General features: G+C 37.3%; 1 long non-coding RNA gene across 1 annotated transcript; it reads left to right on the top strand.

The window, feature by feature from the left end:
• The first annotated feature begins 1,201 nt into the window (after positions 1–1,201).
• On the top strand, positions 1,202–3,871 carry LOC121417117. Its single transcript, XR_005970314.1, has 2 exons — positions 1,202–3,434; positions 3,727–3,871. It is a non-coding gene; the product is annotated as an uncharacterized LOC121417117 (long non-coding RNA).
• Positions 3,872–25,617: the final 21,746 nt, after the last annotated feature.

Here is a 25,617-nt window from a genome sequence, read left to right as displayed (position 1 = left end):
TGTTGTGTGGATGCGGGAATGTACCTCTGAGCGCATGTGGGTGAAGAGAGCATCCAAGATACACAGCCAAATTAGTGGCCGCTCCATCACATACTAATGCTACCACATCTATGTCATGCTGTATTAGTCACTCCAGGCATTCCGTGACAAGCCTTTCTTGGGCTATCAATCTGTCTCTAAACAAAGTAACCAATGGCAAACCGTACGTGTGTGTCGATAGCTGTCAACATGGAGACATTTACCCCTGAAAAGCCCAGAAACTCAACTTTATGCTGATCATACTCTATGCCTTTCTTGATTGACACTCCATGGATTGTCAATAGCCACCTTAGGGATCTGCCTTGTTGGTCTTGGAATAGGGTAAACCGCCAATACACTCCATTATTAATACGGATTTGCCTTCCCCTAATTCGAGTTATGTACTGTTTTTTTTCCTGGAAGGGTTAACATCTGTCTTAGGTGGTCGTAGCAACGTGGGCTATGATATCGTATTGACAGGCATACTTTCTTAAACTTATCTGTATAGCACCTTCCTTCCTTTGCTTTTATTTGATAATTGTCCCGGCATCAGATTTTATTTTAGTCTGCTGTAGATCATTGCTATATTTTTGTTCAGCTCCTCGAATGGTCACCGAGAAACCATTAAACCGTATCCGGTTGCGGACGGCCTGTAATTTATTCACTTTAATACCGATGGAGACTCAAATAAGCCCGAGTCTCGTATGTAACACGAGACTGGCATCCCCTCACGGCGCATTTCATTGGCATGGTTGCGTTTTTTTCGTCCGAATATCCAAATTTAATCAGGGACAGTGCCCAATTAATCGACCAACAATTAGCTGTTGATCAACAAAGTATCTGATGGCTGACCGTACATGTGAGTCAATGGCTGTCAACATGAACACAATTGCCTGTGTGGCTACATCATCCCAATGGCCCAGAAACTCATCTTCATGCTGATCGTATTCTACACCTTTCTTGATTAATACTCCATCGATTGTCAATGACCATCTCAGGCATGATCTGCTTTGTTGGTCTTGGAATCGGGACAAACCACGGATACACTCCATTGTGAAATCAGGTTTTCTTTCCACTGATTCCAGTAATGTTCTGTTTTCATTTTACAGGGAAGGGCCAACATCTTTGTTAGGTGGTCATAGCAACGCTGGCTATGGTTTCCTATTGACAGGCATACTTTCTTAAACTTATCTGTATAACGCCTTCCTTCCTTTGCTTTAAAGTTTTTTTGTATTTGATAAATGTCCTGGCATCAGATTTTAGTCTGCTGTAGATCATTGTTATATTTTTGTTCAGCTCCTCGAATGGTCACCGAGAAACCATTAAACCGTATCCGGTTGCGGACGGCCTGTAATTTATTCACTTTAATACCACTGGAGACTCAAATAAGCCCGAGTCTCGTATGTAACACGAGACTGGCATCCCCTCATGGCGCAATTCATTGGCATGGTTGCGTTTTTTTCCCCCGAATATCCAAATTTAATCAGGGATAGTGCCCAATTAATCGAACAACAATCAGCTGTTGATCAACAAAGTATCCGATGGCTGTAAATGTGAATCGATGGCTGTCAACATGAACACAATTGCCTGTGTGTTTACATCATCAGCCCAAAGGCCCAGAAATTAATCTTAATGTTGTTCGTATTCTAGGCCTTTCTTGATTGATATTCCATCGATCGTCAGTGACCACCTCAAGGATCTGCCTTGTTTGTTTTCGACTCTGGACAAACTGGGATACACTCCATGGTGAACCAGGGTTCGCCTTCCATTGATCTGAGCATTGTACTGATTTTTTTTTACATGGAAGGGATAACATCTGTGTTTAAGGTCTTACCAACGTGGGCTGTGGTATCGTATTGACAGGCATACTTTATCTGTATGAAGCAGTCCTTCCTCTGTTTTTAAGTTGTTTCTCTTTGTTTTTGGTAATTGACCAGGCATCAGAGTTTTTTTCTGTCTGCCATAGTTCTTGTGGTACTCTTTGACCAATAGTTCAGTGTCTTTGGCATTTGCACTTGGCCACTTGCTCTGGTACTCTATCAAAGTCAACAATTTCTGTTTCTGTTATTGACAGGCATAAATTCTGTTTACTGTCTACCTTCCTTCGCTTCAAAATTTTTTTTCAGTTCCTCTTGAATGATAACATGCATGTATATTTGATGGATTGCTTACATTTCTATCTCCATTGTCGAGTAATACTTCTTTGTCTGCAAGAAGGTTTCTTAGGAGTTTGATGTTGTGTACTTTATCAAATAGGAAGGGGATCTCCTGGGATGTTGTGTGGATGCGGGAATGTACCTCTGAGCGCATGTGGGTGAAGAGAGCATCCAAGATACACAGCCAAATTAGTGGCCGCTCCATCACATACTAATGCTACCACATCTATGTCATGCTGTATTAGTCACTCCAGGCATTCCGTGACAAGCCTTTCTTGGGCTATCAATCTGTCTCTAAACAAAGTAACCAATGGCAAACCGTACGTGTGTGTCGATAGCTGTCAACATGGAGACATTTACCCCTGAAAAGCCCAGAAACTCAACTTTATGCTGATCATACTCTATGCCTTTCTTGATTGACACTCCATGGATTGTCAATAGCCACCTTAGGGATCTGCCTTGTTGGTCTTGGAATAGGGTAAACCACCAATACACTCCATTATTAATTCGGATTTGCCTTCCCCTAATTCGAGTTATGTACTGTTTATTTTTTTCTAGGGAAGGGCCAACTTCTCTGTTAGGTGGTCGTAGCAGCGTGGGCTATGATATTATATTGACAGGCATGCTTAAACTTATCTGTATGAGGCCTTCCTTCCTTTGCTTTAAAGTTTTTCTTTGTATTTGATAATTGTCCTGGCATCAGATTTTATTTTAGTCTGCTGTAGATCATTGATATATTTTTGTTCAGCTCCTCGAATGGTCACCGACAAAACCATTACGGATGGTCTGTAATTTATTCACTTTAATACCGATGGAGACTCAAATAAGCCCGAGTCTCGTTGTCACGTTGAAAATGCAATATCTTTGAATCAAAGTCAGTGAGAGAGAGAGAGAGAGTCTATTGAGTGTGCCATTGATGGTGAGGAGTTATTCAGCCGTGCAAGACATACCTGTCTTGGTTTAGCATTTTGGCTTTTGAATAGGAGACATAGCAATGCACTTTATTGGTTTTATACATTGTATGTGGCTTGCTGGTGTACAGAGAGTGGACACACCTCAACTTGAACGCCATGAGGAAGGGAGAGTCGAATTTGGCTGCTCTGAAAAACACAGTTGAAGATAATTTGTTTTACTTTTCTTCCTGAACTTGCTAAGATTATGCAAGAGCTACCTATTTTTATAATCCAAAGGCAGAAGAGTTAGCCTGTTACATCAGTGTAACTTAACACTTTTTTCAAGCCTGTGAAACTCAAGCCATCGGTAAGCGAATGAAACTTTTGTAATTGAGCTACTATAATTAAGTTATTTTCAAATGCTTTAAAGACATGGCTGAACTGTGCTAGACCATGGTAGAGTATTGTATTTGATTTGTAACAATTCGAACTTGAAATGTACTAAAATCAGCAAATAATGCTTCATATAATGTTAAAGACAATGCATGTCAGTAATTGTTAACTGAATATGAAGTTATGTATGTCATTTGTATTCTGCACGTGTATAAAATAAATGAATGCATACTAGAGAATATGTTATGTGCATTCTCAAAATGTAGATGGCACGTGATCTTGGGACTTAGGACGAAATACACAATCTGGATGACTGAGTTGGCGGTTTGAACTACATCGAAGTAAAGTCACCCGCACAGCAGTTCCAAACCTTCGATTTGCAGGCCGACTGTCATCAATCGTTGAACTGGTGAGCTGTATCAAAGCGAGATAATGCTTGAAATGAAACTGTTATACAGAGAAAGGATGACAATCTTGTGAAGAAAACCTAAACTGATTTTCAGAAAAGACATGTGTTTTTGTCGATGTTTTCATTGTTGAATGGTGAGTAGCCCAGAAGGGCTATGTATTGAGTTCGTGCACTGAACATATTGTAGAAGCTGATTGTGGAAGTTGTTTGTAGGAGTTCAAACTCGACACAGTTCTGGTGTCCGTCACAACTCACTATGATTAGTAAGGGTGTAGAGAACTTATGATATTCGAATTGAAAGTTAACAGTGCAGGATGCTATGAGAAATAATTATGTACTCAAGTGATATCTAAACATTCCTACAGGTACTAGAGTTATATTCCAAATGGTGAAGGATAGATAGGCTAATTCAGGGCCTAATCCCATCATTGTTGGAGTGAGGTATATAATGTATGGATAGTGAGACAATATATTCACTTAATGCTAATTGTGCTAAATAAACCCTGATGATTGTTCATTATGGTAAATGGCATGTGTTGAATCTTTATTATTTGAGTCTCCATGTGACATTCGTATGTTACATGAGACTGGCATCCCCTTACGGCGCAATTCATTGGCATGGTTGCGTTTTTTCCCCCGAATATCCAAATTTAATCAGGGACAGTGCCCAATTAATCAAACAACAATCAGCTGTTGATCAACAAAGTATCCGATGGCTGACCGTACATGTGAGTCGATGGCTGTCAACTTGAACACAATTGCCTGTGTGGCTACATCATCAGCCCAAAGGCCCAGACATTAATCTTCATGTTTTGTGTATTCTAAGCCTTTCTTGATTGATACTCCATCGATCATCAGTGACCACCTCAGCGATCCGCCTTGTTGGTCTTGAAATTGGGACAAATTGCAGATACAATCCATTATGAACACAGCTTTGCCTTCCACTGATTCGAGTAATGCACAGTTTTTTTTCTGGGAAGGGCCAACATCTCTCTTAGGTGGTCGAAGTAGCATTGTGGGCTGTGGTATCGTATTTACAGGCATATTTTCTTAAACTTATCTTTATAAAGTCTTCCATCTTTCCTTTGCTTTAAAGTTGTTTTCTTTTCTTTGTTTTTGATAAATGACCAGGCATCAGATTTAATTTCAATCAGCCATAGTTCTTGCAGTACTCTGACCAATAGTTCAATGTCTTTGGCATGTGCACTTGGCCGCTTGCTCTGGTACTCTATGTCAAAGTCAATAATTCCTGTTTCTGTTATTGACAGGCATAATTTCTGTAATCTTTTTGATTACTGTCTTCCTTCCTTCGCTTTCAAGTTGTTTTTTCAGTTCCTTTTGAATGATTACATGCATGTATGTTGAATAAATTGCTTACTTTTTGCCTAGATTGTAGAGTAATTCTTCTTAGTCTGCCAGAAGGTTTCTGAGGAGTTTGAGGTTGTGCACTTCCTCGATAAGGAAGGAGATCTCCTGGGATGTTGTTGGATGCGGGAATGTACCTCTGAGTGGATCTGGGTGAAGAGAGCATCCAAGATACACAGCCGTTGTCTTATTAGTGGCCGCTCCATCACATACTAATGCCACCACATCATTGTTGTGTTGTATTAGTAGCTCCAGGCATTCCTTGACAAGGAACGCCTGTCTTGGGCCATCAGTCCCTCTGCAAAGGAAGTATCCTATTGGTGCCCTTAAACGTGAGTCAATGTCAGTAAACATGAGGACAATGGCCTGTGTCACAATGTTATCACTTTAAAGGCCCAGAAACTCATCTTGAGGTTGATCGTATTCTATACTTTTCTTGATTAATACTCCTTTGATCATCAATGACCATCTCAGGGATCTGCCTTGTTGGTCTTGGACTCGGGACAAAAAAGGGAAACACTCCATTGTGACACCGGGTTTGCCTTCCTGATTCAAGTAGTAATATGTTTCTTTTTTTTTACAGAGAAGGACCAACATCTCTGTTAGGTGGTCATAGCAACGTAGGCTATGATATCATATTGACAGGCATACTTTCTTAAACTTATCTGTATAATGCCTTCCTTCCTTTGCTTTAAAGTTTTTCTTTGTATTTGATAATTGTCCTGGCATCAGATTTTACTTTAGTCTGCTGTAGATCATTGTTATATTTTTGTTCAGCTCCTCAAATGGTCACCGAGAAACCATTAAACCGTATCCGGTTGCGGACGGCCTGTAATTTATTCACTTTAATACCGATGGAGACTCAAATAAGCCCAAGTCTCGTATGTAACACGAGACTGGCATCCCCTCTTGGCGCAATTCATTAGCATGGTTGCGTTTTTTCCTCTGAATATCCAAATTTAATCAGGGACAGTGCCCAATCAATAAAACAACAATTAGCTGTTGATCAACAAAGTATCCGATGGCTGTCAACATGAACACAATTTCCTGTGTGGCTACATCATCAGCCCAAAGGCCCAGAAATTAATCTTAATGTTGTTCGTATTCTAGGCCTTTCTTGATTGATACTCCATCGATCGTCAATGACCACCTCAGGGATCCGCCTTGTTGGTCTTGGAATAAGGACAAACCGCTGATACACTCCATTGTGAACCCAGGTTTGCCTTCCACTGATTCAAGTAGGAGTAAGTTACTTTGGTTATTTTTTCAGGGAAGGGCCAACATCTCTGTTAGGTGGTTATAGCAACGTGGGCTATGGTATCGTATTGACAGGCATACTTTATTAAATTTATTTGTATAATGCCTTCCTTCCTTTGCTTTATAGTTGTTTTTCTTTGTTTTTTATAATTGACCATGCATCAGATTTTATTTCAATCAGCCATAGTTCTTGTGGTACTCTTTGACCAATAGTTCAGTGTCTTTGGCATGTGCACTTTGCCGCTTTCTCTGGTACTCGATGTTAAAATCAACAATTCCTGTTTCTGTTATTGACAGGCAAACTTTCTGTAATCTTTATGTTTACTGTCTACCTTCCTTCACTTTCAAGTTGTTTTTCAGTTCCTCTTGAATGATTACATGCATGTATGTGGGATGAATTGCTTACCTTTTTATCTCTATTATAGAGTAATACTTCTTTGTCAGCTAGAAGGTTCCTGAGGAGTTTAAGGCTGTGTACTACCTCAAACGGGAACGAGATCTCCTGGGATGTTATGTTGATGCGGGAATTTTCCTGTGAGTGCATCTTGGTGAAGAGAGCATCCAAGATACACAGTCATCTTATTAATGGCCGCTCCATCACACACCAGTGCCACCACATCTATGTCATGCTGTATTAGTAGCTGTAGGCATTCCTTGACAAGGAACGCCTGTCTTGGGCTATTAATCCATCTCCAAACAAAGTAGTCAATTGGCGACCATACATGTGAGTCGATGGCTGTCAACATGAACACAATTGCCTGTGTGGCTACATCATCAGCCCAAAGGCCCAGACATTAATCTTCATGTTTTGTGTATTCTAAGCCTTTCTTGATTGATACTCCATCGATCATCAGTGACCACCTCAGCGATCCGCCTTGTTGGTCTTGAAATTGGGACAAATTGCAGATACAATCCATTATGAACACAGCTTTGCCTTCCACTGATTCGAGTAATGCAGTTTTTTTTCTGGGAAGGGCCAACATCTCTCTTAGGTGGTCGAAGTAGCATTGTGGGCTGTGGTATCGTATTTACAGGCATATTTTCTTAAACTTATCTGTATAAATTCTTCCATCTCTCCTTTGCTTGAAAGTTGTTTTTCTTTGTTTTTCATAAATGACCATGAATCAGATTTTATTTCAATCAGCCATAGTTCTTGCAGTACTCTTTCACCAATAGTTCAGGGTCTTTGGCATGTGCACTTGACCACTTTCTCTGTCAAAGTCAACAAGTCCTGTATCTGTTATTGACAGGCAAAATTTCTGTAATCTTTCTGTTTGCTGTCTACCTTCCTTCGCTTTCAAGTTGTTTTCAGTTCCTTTTGAATGATTACATGCATGTATGTTTGATAAATTGCTTACTTTTTTGCCTACATTGTGGAGTAATTCTTTGTCAGCCAGAAGGTTTCTGAGGAGTTTGAGGTTATGCACTTCCTCAAAAAGGAAGGAGATCCCCTGGGATGTTGTTGGATGCAGGAATGTACCTCTGAGTGTATCTGGGTTAAGAGAGCATCCAAGACACACAGCCATTGTCTTATTAGTGGCCGCTCCATCACAGACAATTGCCACCACATCAATGTTGTGTTGTCTTAGTAGCTCCAGGCATTCCTTGACAAGTAAGTTAAAATTGTGGTTTCCTTGCTTTTTGAAGGGACTTTCTGGGCTTTGTAGATTTTAAAGAAATGTACTCTATTTCCAGATTTCTTGATTTGTGTTGCATAAGTTGAAATTCTGGCTTCCTCGATTCTCTAATGGACTTCGGTAAATCATCTGTGTTCCCTAGTCTCGTGCCCTTCAGATGTTTACCTTTTCCCATAATTTTCTCCTTGTCTTCATAGTGTAGCGCCTGTTACCTTTACTTGATGTGGTCCGCTAGCTGCTGGACACGGATCAATTCATTGAAATTCAATTGCCTGAACCAATTCCCCAGTCTCTGTATATCAAGAATTCACCTGGATGCTATGCTATCCTTCTTCAAAAAAGCACCTTATGTCTTCTACTGGTTGTGAATCCTATGGGGATCTGCAAATGCAGCTACTGCTGTAAATTGCTTAGGTTTAGAATGTTTTCCTGCCTCCCCCTTAATGCTGTCACAAGTCTTACCTGATGATGCACCAGATGGTGCATTTGACTAATAAGTACCTTCCGCTCTGTTCTCATGATATTCAAGGTTCCTGTTAATCATTGATCTCGTGAGTAGTACGTCACGGTTACAAGTATTGGATATGGCTACCCTAAACGTCTCCATGTCCAGGCCCCATTGCCCACCCTTTCGGCTTGGGCGAGGGCCTGTCCTTATCTGCAGTTGAGGTCCCAACGGTCTTACGGCCAGAGGGGGTCTGAACATAGTTACTTGGGGAATTACACCCGTTAGGGTTAGACTCTTTACTCCACTCCTAGGAGCACCATTTATCATCATCAGAAATATGAGGTAATCTCTGAAATTCTTCATTAGACCCAAAGTCAACATTTTGACATTTTTTGAAAAACTGCACCTGTAATAACAAAATAAAAAGAAATTTTGGAGATTAAAAATGAGGAATTTTTTCACCACCCTTGTACTGTCTTGCTCTTTAAGGTTTCCCTCTTTTCGAATTCTAAGAAACGCAACGACTTCTCCAGAAGTATACACTTGATGTTGAAGTTTTTCCAGCTTCATCAAAACTCATCTTGTAATTGAATTCTTTTTTCACTTTTGTTTACGAAATGTTGAAATTCTGTTGTCTCTGTTGCATCTCTCCCATATTAAAACCTAACCCTAAAGCGAAGATTCACATATAACCATGGAATGAAAGTGGATGTCTCAGAAAGAGCTGCAATGTGTGGTGAGCGTCTTGGAGTAGAAGTTGTTGGTTGAGAAGTACAGGATTCTGATGCGATGTTATCCATCAGCTTCCATTTTAGCTGCATGAGAGTAATTGTCTCTCTTAATTGCCCTTCTATTGTCTTTTCCAAATTCTCCAACTGCTCTTGAAGAGTTTTCATGTAGTGATAGACTGATTATTGTCTTTACTGTTATACAAAAGAAGATACCCATTCTGTTGGTTCATTATTTGGCATAATTACTTTCATTCTTTCCATCTTACCTAGCTCATCAAATTTGAAATGAAAATGAAGCTTTGTGACATCGTCATCAAGTTCCCCTTTATTGCACGTCAACATTTTTTATACCAAGTTTTGGTAGAGCATGGTTCAACCTATCTAGGCGGGGGGGGGGGGGGGGGGGGGGCCCCGGGGGCCCCCATTCAAAGAATCGCGCCATATTTTCGCTGTGTAAAATTTTTTGACCGCGCCGCTCCCTGACTTTGTACTTTCAAGTCTTACGCAACTTTTGAGACAAATTTTGCATCACCCGGGTACGTGGTTCCGAAATTACGCAAAATTATGTAAGTGCATGTCAGACAAAAAAATTGTTCAAAAACGTGGTTTTGTGTACAAAGTCAATGCAAATTGTGTTTTCAACCAAAATTCTTAAATGTACGATTATTTTCAGTTTTGCTGGTCTAAATGTATTTATTTTATGCTTTTTATGATCACAGAAGAGTCCCCAACAAATTTGATTGAAAAAACAATGAAAAACAAAAGGTCAAAAAACAGAAATACATAAGAAATTGCAAAAAACAATAAAATACATAAGAAAATGATCTGATATCGCACTTTTATTCATGTACACTTGCTAAGAACACCACAAAGAGTATCAATGCCAATTGAAGCTTTATTTACATTTGGAGCTTTATTTAAGGAGTTGGAGGGCGATTCCACACTAGAACTTCAAAAATATCATAAATTTCAACATGCTTTCAATAAGTCATAAGTAGTGTAATATTTTACTATGATACCTAAATTTTATGAAAATTATGAGTTTTAACCAAAATTGAAGACATATAGTTTTTTTGGGGGAGAACAATGGAATTTTAAATTTTCAATAATTTTGCTCATTGAATAGTCAAGTACAAATTCCACCTGAAACAATTATTTGCAAAGCAAGAGAAGATTGAAAATATTGTAGGTCAATAGAATAATATATCATTGATGGTTCCAAATAATATCTACAACATTTTCATGATCCATAATAGGGGCAGCCCTGATTTTTCCGAACCTATTTTTGGCAATGTCCCGTACGACACATGACAATGCAAAAGTTTTTCCTACAATTTTATTTTTGATGATGCAATTTCATAAAATGAGTTTCTCTTTGTTTGACCCATGGGTGATCGATTTATCCCATAAGGATCTAATTACTGCCCTTCATTTTTCAATTATTGTCCTATTAAAAAATGTCCCGTACGACACACGCTGTGTCGTACGGGACATGTCCTGTACGACACACAATATAATAATGCATTTAATTGCAGGATTTGGATTCAGAAACCATAAATAGTAGGCATATTTAAATTCATTTAATTGATTTAACATAAAGTGAACTGAAAAAGTACTTTGTTTATCTCCATAGAACATGAAATAGGTGATTCTAAACATTTTAATTGATTTCATGTAGGCTTATTCTGTTGTGAATCCCTTCAGCTAAACTGGTGATTTTCACTGATCAGAGCAGGTTAATTTCTTTTCATTGAGCATGAAAAGAAAACCTTTATAATTATTTCAACCTAGCCTGGAAGATAACTTCCTCTTGCATGCTAATGTGGAATTATTATAAGATGTAAAAAAAAATCATATCAATCATCATGATCATCTATTTGGACTTCCCTTGATGATTACTATTTTTTTTATACAATATTGAAACTCCTTACTTTTTTCAAGTTGTAAAAAAATCTTAAAAATAAGACAAACCATATGGTTTCATGAAATGCAGATGGGTTTGAAAAAGTAGAACCGCATTTCTTTAGACAAAAAAATTGTGACCAAAAAGGGAAAAAGTGACAGTTGTGACATATATCATGTAGATATACATTTTATATAAAAAATCATAACATCATGATCATTTTAGCCCCATAATTTACACAAAGTTTCATTCATTTATTGTTTAAATAGTGTTTGGAAATCATCAATTAGTTCCCTAAAATATAACTTCACACAAAACCTGAAGTTTTTCAGCTCGTAAAAATGCTGTGAAGACTTGTACATTTCCCATCATGAAAAAAATTATAACATATTGCTCCCAATTGTATATATATAGGTTTGTCCTGAATGATTGCTTATTAAATGATTATTCATAAATAAGCAAGAATTTAGGGGCAATGCTCCTTCTGATTGATAAAAATTCATGTTTATTTATTCAGGCTGCCCAGTACAACACGCACTGCCTGTACAACACACAAGTGTCCCGTACGACAAACAAGTGTCCCGTACGACACACAAGTGTCCTGTACGACACACAATTGTCCCGTACGACACATTATTTTGTTTATGATATATTGACAGAAATATTCACCTAATAGCGGTTTCTAACCTAATGAATGTCTTAGTTTGATGGGATTATCATTATCATCAGCCAAATAATGTGATTGAAGAAGTCAAAGTGACATAAAGTAAGAAAGTTTGGCTTCAATTTAGAGATGTCCCGTACGACACATTTTGAATGTCCCGTACGCCACAATGTTCTCGAAAATTATAATTTGCTTTATTTATTCATGAATGTTTATTTTGCTTTCATTTGTAAATGTGTTTGTTCTTGGGTAATTGAGTGTCAATTTGAACTTTATCTGCCCAACTCACAGACTTGAGTACAAACTTGAGGTTTCTAAAAAAGCCACTTTTTCTGCGTCCGTACGACACATTACTATTTTTAATCTGTAATATACAGGATGTGAATTCAAGTCATGTTAAGTCTTGGTTTTTCTTACACTCTGGTAGTAGTTGATGACCACCTATAGTTACTGGAATATTTTTTGTTTTTTCTTGTCAAAAACTGTCAAATGTTCTCTAAATGTCCCGTACGACACGTATGGAATCACCCTGGAGGGAAAAGTATGATTTTGCATACTAATTAAGCATAAATTAGCATAATCACTTAATAGTGATTCGCATGAAAAAAATTACTATACAATTTTGTAGATAATGTCCCAGGCAACACGCGTGCCAATTTTCGGCGCAGTCGCGCGGTCGACGGCCGAGATCTCAGGGGGGGCCTCCCAGGCCCCCCCCCCGGCTGTATGAACTCCCAAAATACCCCGGCCTAGATAGGGTTAAATACATCTACAAGTTCAATTTGGTGGAAATCGGTCCGTGGGGGCCTTAGAGATGGCCTCATGAGTAGCCTACACAATTAGTCCCTGAAAATCAATGTATCATTGGCTTGGTCCTAAATATAATAAATCAGGCCAATAATACATGTACTTCGATCATGGGGCTAATTATGTACTCATGAGGTCATATCTAAGGCCCCATTGACCGATTATCACCAAATTTGGGTTATGGAGGTATCTCAACATGCTCTATAAAAGGATGGTATCCAAAACGCTGAAATATATTTTAAAAAATATTGTTACTCTAGATATGGATATGCATCCTCCCTGAGTGTAGTGTGGTGCTTATCGGGAAACGACCAAAATCACACATAATATTAGACCACACTTTTATGGAATGCCAGTTGTCAACCTATTCACCAATTTAGATTTATTATCCTACTGCCAAATAAGGTTTTCAAAAAATTAATTGTCTTGAAATAGGAAAAATACGACAATACAAAAGTATCATAAATTTAATGAAATAATTGATACATTATAATTGCCCCCAAATACTGAAAAATGTTATGAAAGTCCAGCATTCCATAGAAGTGTGGATTAAATTCTATTTTAATCTAGGGTGAAACTGAGGATTAGTTATCAGAATGCTGCCAATTAGGGATAAGTTATCCTCACTTTTGCTGCATCTGATGGACTAAACTCCTTTTGTTGCTGAGATTTATTCCGGGGATTCGTAACTCTTCGAACTGGGTCACAATGTCAATGCCAGTGTTCTTCTAGTAGGTTTCACCACATTTTCCTCATACATTGATATCTGCAGTGCAATTAACCAGTTGGAGACAGAATGTGGAAATTTGTTGAATAGCATTCAGTCTTCAACAGATTATATTGTCCCCACTTCTTAGCGATCGTCTGTATATGTAATACAGGTGCATCATGAGGTTGTCAATTTAATGAAATAAAAAGAAAGGGAGAGAAGAAATAGTGTTTGGCTGTTAAGTTATAAGCAGCAAGGTATTAAAGCCCCTTTCACAATTGGTGATGCGACTGCTTACAACCGTTGCGATTCTTGGCAACATATATTGTGACCAAATGATCGTACGAGCAATTGTGAAAGCCCCTTAAAGATATGAACTATTAACAATTTGTCCAAAATTCAATAGACATGCATGCTTCAGCTTCGTGTATGCTCTATGCACTCTACATAAAGCTAAAGGTATACAGATTGGAATGGGGGAGGGCTTGGACCACGCCCCCCAAAAAAAGAACAATAAAAACATTGGCACCTAGAGAGTACAGAGAGACCGAACAAACTTTTGATTGATCCACTTTTAAAATATATGTCATTGCAGAAGAGAAAAAACCCAACAAAATAATGGCACGATTTTTGCCGCAATATGTATGAACGTTCCGTGTGCAAAAGGAAGAGCGCATCTTGAAGCGTGCTCATTCTTGCCAACAGTACTATTACGTCACAATGAACAAACCCCGCATCAATGAAAAAAAACAGACGAAATCTAAACTTTGTAAATTTTATTAGTTTTCCATATTTTGAGTTTAGATCATTGTCTAAACTTGACTTAGGAATATGGGCTTGTGAGCTTAATGCAGTGGATTGAGGATCTGTGTATTATAATGAAAATTTCAGCTTTTTTAAAGCATGGTTTTCTGTATTCTTATTTGCCAACTATAGTTTATTATTATCATGCATTTAATATTATAATGGAAATGTCAGCTTGTTAAAGGCATGGGTGAGTAACAATTCTGTACATTGTTTTTATTATTATCATGCCAACTAGTTCATTATTCACATGTTATGTCTTCAATGTAATTTAATATAGTCTTTCATATGTATTTATATAAAGTTTATACATGTTTATTTACAGTTGTAATAGATTTGATAACATAAATATTTGTTCATCTATTTGTCATTAAAGTTTGTATCTTATTTCCTGGAGAAGAAAAAGAGAGGAAAGCAGACCATGAATGCAATCGAGAGAGAGGGAGAAGGAGGTAGAGACGGGCTCGAGGGGGAGGGAAAAGGGAGAGAGAGATGGAGAGGAGAGAAAAGGAATTGAGAGAGGGAGATGGAGGCGCTGTTGGCTTTAGAGGCTGTGGCAAGATGAAAAAGAGAGGACAGCAGAACATGAATGCAATCGAGAGAGAGAGATGAAGAGGAGAGAAAAGGAATTGAGAGAGGGAGATGGAGGCGCTGTTGGCTTTAGAGGCTGTGGCAAGATGAAAAAGAGAGGACAGCAGAACATGAATGCAATTGAGAGGGAGAAGGAGGTAGAGAGGGGCTCGAGGGGGAGCGAAAAGGGAGAGAGAGAGATGGAGAGGAGAGAAAAGGAATTGAGAGAGGGGGAGATGGAGGCGCTGTTGGCTTTAGGGCTGTAGAAAGATGATAACTCAAAATGGCCTGCATTTAAAGAAGTTTGAAGAAAAATTGTTCTGTATAAACTGTACGAACACGGATCGATATGTTTCCTTCTGGGGGGGGGGGGGGGGAGTCAAATATATTGCTATACACATGCGTGGCCAAACGCGTTTAAAGGGGTGGGTTTTTATCAGTTTTGCAAGTAGGCCGCGCGTGCATTCGTTAAAGGGTATTAAAAACACAGATTTTCAAGAAGAGGGTGGTTTTGAAAGACTGGTCAATGGTCAATCGCGGGGTCAATAGGGTATTTTTTTTTTGGGGGGGGGGAGACCAAACGTGTTTCGGATATGTTTTTCTCCAAGCTTTTCCCCGGGGTCATATTCTGGCAACAACTTGTCTAGAGGCCATAATGTGTAAATAAAGCCCTTGAAAAACTTGGTTTGAGGGTTATTTTGCACACAGAAAAACTCATTTAGGGGGTGTTTGGAAAGAATTTGATCACGCATGTGTACAGTAAATGCATTTATCTCCCACCCCCGGGGTTTCCTTATTGATTTGGAGATGGCTTCTATCTGAAGAATACTGATCCGTCTGTGCTAAATCAAGTGAGTTTTAACTGCGACATATTAACATCTACAGAATGAGTAACATTTGGAAAAATGTACAGTTCAATACAAGACGTACGGTGAGTTTTTTCATTGTAACACAATGCGTTAGCATAAGAAATATTAGTCATGTAACTCTTTGTTTGTTCATGTATTGTTTTCTTTATCAAAAAGTCCCCTTGACAGAAAGTAGTTCTAAATATATTTTGAAAAAAATAATATTCCAAAAAGGAAATGTTTATTGTATCTAAAATAAGAATTGTGAGAAGATAAATCAAGATGATTAAAGACTCTCTACATCTAGATCACTCTATCATCAACCCGTATACACAACAGGCACAGGGAAAGACCAATCTATGTACTGCGCTCATCCAGGTAATAAGAGTAGCACTGGCATTTTTTTTTTTTTTTTGGTGGGGGGGCAAGACGTCATAAAAGAGATTGGCGACCCGTCGGGTTTTACGGAGATTAATAAATTAGGCCTCTTTTCTAGTTTCCTGTATACTTCATTGTCTTCTCCTCTCGCGCACATTTTGGACGTAATTAATGTGATACAGAGGAAGATGATTTTGTCTCATAGTTGTTGGGTCAACGCTCAATAAGGCCATCTGCTCTCTTTTGTTGGCCACTCATTCTCATGTTTTCACAATGTTTTACTTTTGTACCTTATGTATGTTTTTTTTTCATGTTTTTATTGAGAGTGTAAATAAATGGAATTGAAATTGAATTGAAGAGAGCAGAGGATGTCTAGGGAGACGTCAGCTGAGTCGCTCCACGTTTGTGAGTATAAGACTCATTTTAAACGGGTTGTCTCGTTTTTCTTTTCCAGGCCGTTTTTTAAAATCGATTATTGTAATATTTTTTTTTTATTCTATGTATTTATTTTTTACCGAAAAGCAATGCCATTTGCTCTTAACGAGTACGCGGTTACAATAGATGTTTATCGTTTCAGCATGCATACCGAATCCTTGTCCATATTCAAGCTCATGTGAGGAAACATTTGCTGATTTCGATTGTAACTATACTGCACTCTACGTCGCAAAACGGTGTGAAAAACAATATCTGCATTTTGGTATTAATAAGGAATAATTAGTTTAAAACATGAGTATAGGCCTATACTGTTTCTTATTCTCAACATTGCGTTTGTTTCTAAGTAGGAAAAGTGAAAGAAAATGCAAAAACAAAGTAAAGTATTACACAATGCCAATTTAAAAACTAAGTACATGTAGAATAACAATTATTACAATAATCGATGATGAAAATGGGCCTTTAGGAGGCGCGATAGCTCAGTCGGCATAGCGGGGATTCGTATTCCGGTGACCCGGGTTCGATTCAAACTTGGTGTGCTAGTGCCCTTTGGTAATGCATTAATCCTCAGTAACAGGTCCTTCTGAGAGAACCTTAAGCCGTCGATCCTCTGGTTGCTTGCTTACAAGCATTGATGCTTTCTTAGCAATCAGGTAAAAAAATATCACCAAAAAAAAAATCAAATTTACAAAGCGAACCGGATTTCAAACAAACTTAAATGTCCAAGTGTGCAGGATAGGATAACTCCACAACCGTAAATCGTTTTTTAACCAAGCTTGTATGGTAGCTGGACTTGGGGCACCTGCATGTTATGCTGCAGTCTGAGGTCATATGGTAAGATCAAGGGTCATTTTCAGGTCAAAGTTAAAGTTTACATGCAAGACTCTCTTATGACAACTAACTCTGCAACCGTAAGTCACTTTTCAACCAAACTTGGATGTTAGATGGATTTGGGGTACCTGCATGTTATGCTGCAGTCAGAGGTCACATTGTAAGGTCGAAGGTCATTTTCAGGTCAACATTAAAGTTAACATGCAAGACTATCTTATGACACCTAACTCTGCTACCGTAAGTCACTTTTCAACCAAACTTGGATGGTAGATGGATTTGGGGAACCTACATGTTATGCTGCAGTCGCAGGTAACACGTTATGGTCAAAGGTCGTTTTCAAGTCAACGTTGACATTAACATGCAAGACTCTCTTTCTCCGCAACCATAAGTCACTTTTCAACCACATTTGATGGTAGATGGACTTGGGGAACCAGCATGCTAGGGTCATTGTTGCCATGATAATTGAATTTTTTGGTCAAATTTCTGTGTGAGCTCTATACAGTGCGTATCAAAAAAAGTTTACACTTTGAAAAAACCCTGGGAATTTAAAAATATACGTGTGGGTAATATTTTCACATATAATCTTGGGTTTGGGTCTCATCTATCCAATGAAAGTAAAAGTTTTGACAGAATGTTACACTTGAGTGAGCACTGTCCATTTTTGTAAAGCTCGCAGAAATCTGTTTGCGCTGAAATGCTCGTTTTCACGCTGTGTCAAGGGGAAAGGGCGAAATCAAACTTACCCTGCGAAACATTTCTCATACATTTCCCATTGCACTTTTTGTCAATTGTAATAAATGGATACATTCAAGCATTTTGTAACAATTTTGCCCCCAAATTGAAATTTCAACACTAAGTAAGCACAACCTTTACCTACCCTTTTTGTGCCAGCTGAATCTTAGGACATAACTAAGTCTGAACAAAAGTTTATATCAGACTTCTCCAGCATTTTTTCACTAAGTTTTTATCATTTAAAGGGGGTTTACATTTCATTTTTCATGTAATACTTGTTTTTCCACACTTTTCCAAGCTTGACAATGATTAACAAAAGGAAAATCAAGCTTAAGCCATTTCATGAAAATCATGGCTCAGTGTAAAGTGAATATCGTCACGATGGCCTTGGTGTGCGGGGGAGTGGGGTAGGGCGCAATGCACTCTTCGAAGTGTTTTGGGCGAGGAAACAAGTTAAAAAGGTAAAAGATATCTTCAAATCAATTTTACTAGCTAAATTCAACGTGTTCTTCATGATTAAAATCTACTTTTATTCACAAAACTATTTCAAAGTTCTGCGCAAATCATTTTTCACTAACTTTTCAAAAGTAAGCGGTGCTCACTCAAGCGGAAATATTTTTCGACAGTTACATCGTCATTTGCTTAAATGGATCTGTACCAATGTTAAAATGTCTAAAATTCTTCAGGATATAACAAATGTATAATTTTACAGGATTTTTTCCAAGTGTAAACTTTTTTTGATACGCACTGTATATCGCATTGACGGATGACGGTGTGTTCGGGGGATACATGTGCTCGGCTGCCCGACCCACCAAGCATCTGTAGTTGTTATATTGTGTGCTGGCTTGGTAATGAAATTCCACTAGAGGAAACGGGAGTGGTCGGTGTTTTATGTTCCGAAGGTATGTACGTGTAGCATATTCATTGTCCACTCAAAACGACACTACACTCAAGTAGGTGCTGCCTTTAGGCACTCTATGCACAACAATCCTGGTATTTCATTCTGGACCATCACTTGAAAAAAAGATAATGTGAGAATGTTCCGATCAAGTTTCCCTTCAAAGCGTTCTTTTGATTTTACATCACATGCTCGGATGGTAAACAGACTAGTTCGTATACTCAGACAAAGACTCGAGTTCTGAAGAGTCGAATTCAATAAAATAAAAACAAATAAAGGAGACAGAGAAATATGGGTGGTATATGTTGTAGTTGTGTTCTTTTTTCAGTTTAAAAGCAAATAGAAATGACTTCTTGATAGTGAAGAAGATAAGAAAATGTATACTGATCAATTTTAAAACATCCCTTTTCAGGTGGGATACTCATACACATTCGTGCGATTTCATTCACAGATTATGAGTGTACCAGTCCAGGAATTCACCCTGTCCTTGAGAATGGTGACGTCACAGATCACAGCATCCAGAGAGGAGCAGACTTACAAGTCGGCCACTGCAAGATTACACGGACCACAGTGCTGGCAACCTTTAATTCATGATAAAGTGCAGTGGTTACAGATCGACTGATAAACACGTACCCTCCTCATTACTGGTCTCTCCATGCAGGGAATGGCTGATGAAGATTATTTCGTCACAGCTTTTACTTTGAAATACTCCCTCATTGGCACAATATTGAAAGTTTCTAAAGATGAACTTGAACAAATTAAGATGATGCATTTATCTTTCTGCTCTTGTTTCTTTGTGATATTGAGATGGAATACAGCAGATGCTATTATTGATACTCCTTCAATGAAGATTGAAAAAAGCAATCAGCACTCAATGCCAAGCTCAAAACAATAAATTTGCATGGGTGGTTGTATTTATTATTTCCATTATTGAGAATAACTACCGGTTTCATACAAGTATCGGTACAGTGTATTCTCAATTTGAGTCTGGCGACTGCCACTGTAGTTACTGTTCTATATAGTTGGCTACGACGTAGTTGGGTTACACTGTTGTGGAATCCAATAGAATCACATAGAAGTGCCATTCTCTCAATCCTCTTTCTCCTTGTTGTTTCCCATTATTTTCCAGGTAACGCTGATGGCCCCTGTTACGGTACATTTTGGTAAATTGCACATTTAGGTAAATTACTAAAATGTGGGAAGAGTGTTGAGAATCTTTGTGTCTATGTTTCTAACAACACCGGTTTGACATCAGAGCATTTATTTAGTGTTTGCTTGATCAGGCAATCAAGGTGATCGCTGCAGAGGTAAGTAACCTTGAACATATTGAAATAGAATTCATTAAACACGGCACACTCATTGAATTGCTTCAAATGTCCCCCCCCCCTCTTGTCATAAATTGACAGAACGAGGAAACGTTACACTGCAAAAGCACCGGTGTTGATTTAACACCAGCCCAGAATCTATTTATGTCCACACCAGAGAAGTGTAAAACTACACCATTTTACTTTCGGTCTAACACCAAATAGGTGTTTATACAACACCAATTAGTATTAGAACAGCATGGGTTTGATTCCAAACTGGTGTTGTTTCAATACTTCTCTGGTGTGGACATAATAGATTCCGAGCTGGTGTTAAATCAACACCTGAGTTTTTGCAGTATCAAAATCACAAAAAACATGCTATGAACACAAGAATATCGAGTTGTATATAGATGCTTTTATTTCCCAATGTATAATAGCAGTTTATCAACGAGATACAGAGGTCAAGTTTTTCAAAGATTACAGTACATCAATCAATCACTAAAACGTACGACGTTGAAGCTTACATGATTGTTTTTGCCTCTCTATTCTCAAGATGTGGGTTTATGATCAAATTTCCAAATCTTGAAAAAGATTTATGTTATACATTCAGTCTTTCAAATTCAAATTTTATTTCCACAATTAAAAATATACGTATGTACAAATCATTGACATTAAAAGATATATTACACGTGGAGGGGTCAAAGAAAGCATAACTGCTTGTTTAAATTGGCCCCTAAAGTATAGAATAAATCATATTAATACATGTAAAGTAGACAAACAATATAATCATAACATAATAACAAATACGTCTAAGAGAAGGGGGGGGGGGGGGGGGGTGAAAACAAATCATTACAATAAATGGAAAGCCGTGTTTAAAAGTGTTTTGTTTCGAAGACATGCACGTTTAAATTGATTTAAAGATTTTGATAATTTAACAGAATTCGGTAATGAGTTCCAAAAGAGTGGTCCAAAATAAAAAAAAACAGATCGTCTAGTTAAAGCTATGCGTGGCAAAGGAGGGTGATAACTGTTACAATTTCTAGTTTGATATGAGTGATATAAATTATTCATTTTAAAATAATCTTGAAGAGACTTAGGTAACATATGGTTGTGGCATTGGTACATGAATAAACAGGTCTGTAATGATATGATATTCTGAATCGTTTGAAAAGAGGTGCACTTTCAGAGAGGTAATTGGAATGAGTTATTAGACGGATTGCTCGTTTTTGTAAAGTAAAAATTTTCTGTATATTTCTTTTAGTTGTAAATCCCCATGCAACCACTCCATAGTTAATGGTAGATGTGATAAAAACATGATATAACATTTTTAGAACTGAACTTGGCAAAAAATTAAGTTTAGCTATTACCCCAATCCTTTTAGCAATCTTATTACAGACCTGTTTAATATGAAAGTTCCAAGATAAATTGTCATCCAAATAAATACCTAAAAATTTTACATTGTGAAGTTGAGTAATTTCAAAGCTATTATAGTATAATTTTAAGTTGTCTATCTTATGGCTGCATGTGCTAAACAACATATAATTGGTTTTTGAAGTATTCACAATTAGATTATTGACTGACATCCACTCAGTGATTTTTTAAGCTGTAAATTCATATCTCTGAACAGAATATCAATATTACTACCATACATAGAAACACACGTGTCATCAGCAAATAGCAAAAAATTTAGCATATTTGAACATTGGGGTAAATCATTCATAAATAACAGAAAAAGGAGTGGGCTGAGGACTGAACCCTGGGGCACTCCATATCTCACTGTCCTGGAGCTTGACTCACATTTGTTAAATATAGTAATTTGTTCTCGATCGGTTAAATAATCTGTGATCCATTTGAGTGGCAAGCCCCTTATTCCGTGGTAATCTATTTTTTTAACAAAATAGAGTGGTCAATAACATCAAAGGCTTTAGAGAGATCAATAAATATTGCTAGAGTATGTTCTTTGTTATTAATAGAGTTGTGTATCTTATGTGTAAGCTCCAAGACAGCTGAAGATGTGGAGTGCCCCTTCCTGAATCCATACTGGTTGTTAAATATTATATCATTTTCATCAATAAAACTAATAATCCTGTTATACACACATCTCTCAAGTATTTTAGCAAATATATTTAGTACAGATATTGGACGATAATTGTTCATATTTTCTCGACTTCCACTTTTGTGTATAGGAGTGACCTTAGCAATCTTCAAATATTTGGGAACAGTACCTGTTGATATGCTTAAGTTAAAAATATTATATAATGGAATGCATATCAATGAGATTGTTTTTTTAATACTCTAACAACTATTGAATCCATAGCAGGACTAGAGTCGTTTGGCATATCTTTCACCATTTCATAAATTTCTTTCCATTTTATGGTCTAATCACTTTGTTGTTGACTTTGTTTGATCCTAAATGACTACTACACAAATATTCCTACTCCTTTAGCATCATAATTACAATAAGAATAATACATGGTACAATCTTAAACTACTTCAAACACAAGTCAAACGAATCGTAAAAAAATTAAAAAAAAAGTAATCAGATATAAGCGTCTGACTCAACTTAAACTCATGTTACATATCCCAATATTACATATATTGAAAAGATTCTCAAATTAATTTATATGTACTTGTAAACAATATGGATAGTCTTGATATGTAATTATTATTAATATTTGTATACAGCTTTTACAGAAAATACCATTGAACAATCGTCGCAGAAGCTTTATCAACATAATAATAATTTTATATACGTAATGTAATGCATGGTCAATGCATAAGAGATAATATCAAATGCAGTACACATTTCTACATAGCTTGTCTCTACAACTTCTCGAAGCATATATACACAACAAAAAAGTAAGTCCCCCCTAAATCAAATTGCTGTAACTTTTGAACGGAATTATTTTGAGATATGATATTTCGTAGGTGGATTTCTACACTCATTAGGCAACTCCTTGGGAAATATGAAATTGATCGGTTGGGTCATGCATGAATAATCAAAGATTGAATTAAAAATGACCATTTTTGAAAGTCACAAGAGTCGTGTTTCAGATTGTGCAAATACAATGTTGGACAAAAGTTGTTTTATAGTGAATTTTATGGTGGTATACTGTTTACTATCCGTCATTTAGCCACTCCACACACAATTTTGATACCGTATGTTCATGGTTGAGTGAGCGCATTGTATTGCAGGGGCCGCGGAAGCGGGGGGAGGGGGTTCAGCCCCCCACTTTTTTTTAAAAAGCATGTACAAAAATGTAAAAATGACCATACGATTGTGATTTTTTGCATGGTCAGCCCCCACCCTCCCACTTTTGGCTCAGCTACCCCCCACCTCCCCTCCCACTTTGAAAACCGTTCTGTGGCCCCTGTATTTTGACGTATCATCATAGGGGGTTATGGTAGTATCCTTTACAACTTGCTATAGAACATGTTAAAATTTGAAAATGTTGGTGGCTCCCCCGATTATAGGCCCCTCCCCCATTTTAAAATTCTGGGTCCACCACTAATTTGCCTATAAATTAAACTGGTCATGAAAAATTGTTACGAAAAGAATACATTTATGCCGTATAAAGAGTATTCATTCCCAAGTTTTCGAACGTGCTCGATCAACCATAAAAATGTTTTAAGTTCGAAAAGTGCGTGGTGATAGAAATGATGGATGATAAAACAAAAATATGTGAAACCGAATTTGCCCTCAATATGCACTTTATGACCCTTTAAAATGAGTCTGTGACATTGAAAATACAAATTTTCCCACTTTGATGCGTGCTCACTCATCCATGAATAAACATATCGATTTCATTTTTGCACAGAATTCTGCCCATAGGCTAATAAACATTACTGCCAAATGACATTGCTAAAGACAGCCTTGAAAAAAAGTTCCACCATATTGAATGAGGGTTTACTTATTCTTAAACATATGCACTCATAATGTACACAAGTCTATGAGAGAAGAAGTCAAAATTTTCACAAATATGAAATGAGGGTTTGTTTCATGGACGGTTTTTGCTACTTCTGCCAACAGTTTTTTCATGAAACTTCGCACATGGCTTCAGAGTAACACTATCCAAAAGGCGCGCACACCAAAATAACCATTCAACACGGCACAGAGTGGGGCCAAGGCTTTGAACTTTCTTCTCATTTGCATAATTTTCGAATATTATGTGCTCACTGATGCATTTAACATCGGGATTTTCATAAAAATCAAATCAAATGAACTATGCAAGGTTTTTAACAGATATCCATAGTTACGAATTGCATTTTTTCCAATAACGTAAAAAAGAGAGCATCACATTCCACATGTTCATTCAAGCGTGAATGTTTAGTTAAACGCCTTTGAATCATTGAAGCATGTTAAATGGTCGTGAACATAACGAAAAAGTTGAGAAAAGATCATTTTCAGTTACCAAAATGAAACAATACTTGTCTATGATATATGAAAATCGTATTTTTTGTTTTCAATAAATGTTCATTGAACCGTGAAACGATGAATATTGTTGACGATACTCTTCCCAAAAATAACTGTCATCATATTCTTTCATTCTTAGTGATATATATGTGTAAAAAATCCAATTATTGCAAATTTGGACTCGTGTTTATTCAACCATGAAATTTAGCAAAATTTTTTTTTTGTATTTTAGAAAGTACCTTTCACAAGCCTTCTGACTATTTTCATGATGAGAATGTGGAATTAGTTCCAGTAAATGGAATCAAAGTCATGATAGTTGGCTTGTGACTTTTGAAAAGTGAAATTTTTGCCTTTTGACGGTGCTCACTGAAGCATGACGTAAAATACGTCCATAACATTTACTCAGAGGGTAGCCTATAAAATTACCTACACGCTCATGTAAAAATATATCAATAATTCGAAATGGTTCGGAAATTATTGATGTTTGTTCAAGGGGGGACTTACTTTTTTTTGTTGTGTATATAAAAATACCAATATTATGTTCACAAGTAATTTTGGATACGCAGCTGTATTTGATTTTGATTGTCGATCGACTGTCAATCTCCCTTTTTCCCCAAATATTAATATACCTATGCGGTACATTTCATGAAAACAAGGATAACCATAAAACACATTACGGTATACTTTTTTAATATGAGGTATGAATAATAGAGAGCAAACAAATTGCGTGCGTCATCCTTTGTTTTGGAAATCCCCTCATTGTTTCTTTTGTCAGCTATTCTAGTTCATACTCTATGAACGTTGTGTGTCTTGTGTAGATGGTACAGAATAAAGACGCGTCTAGTGGATGTATATTTCTATGAAATGTTTTCATCACGTTCAAAATGATTTTTTTCTTGTCTTGTTGATATAAAATGACTCAGCAAATGTGGAATTACCTGAAGTTGAAAGGAAATATTTTTTGCTTATATCTTTCTGATAGGCTACCACCTAAGTCATAAGAATATTTTATTTGA

Source organism: Lytechinus variegatus, chromosome 6 (assembly GCF_018143015.1).
Source record: "Lytechinus variegatus isolate NC3 chromosome 6, Lvar_3.0, whole genome shotgun sequence".
Taxonomy (NCBI): Eukaryota; Metazoa; Echinodermata; class Echinoidea; order Temnopleuroida; family Toxopneustidae; genus Lytechinus; species Lytechinus variegatus.
Note: the sequence above shows the minus strand (reverse complement) of the source record. Positions and strands in the feature narration are given on the sequence as shown.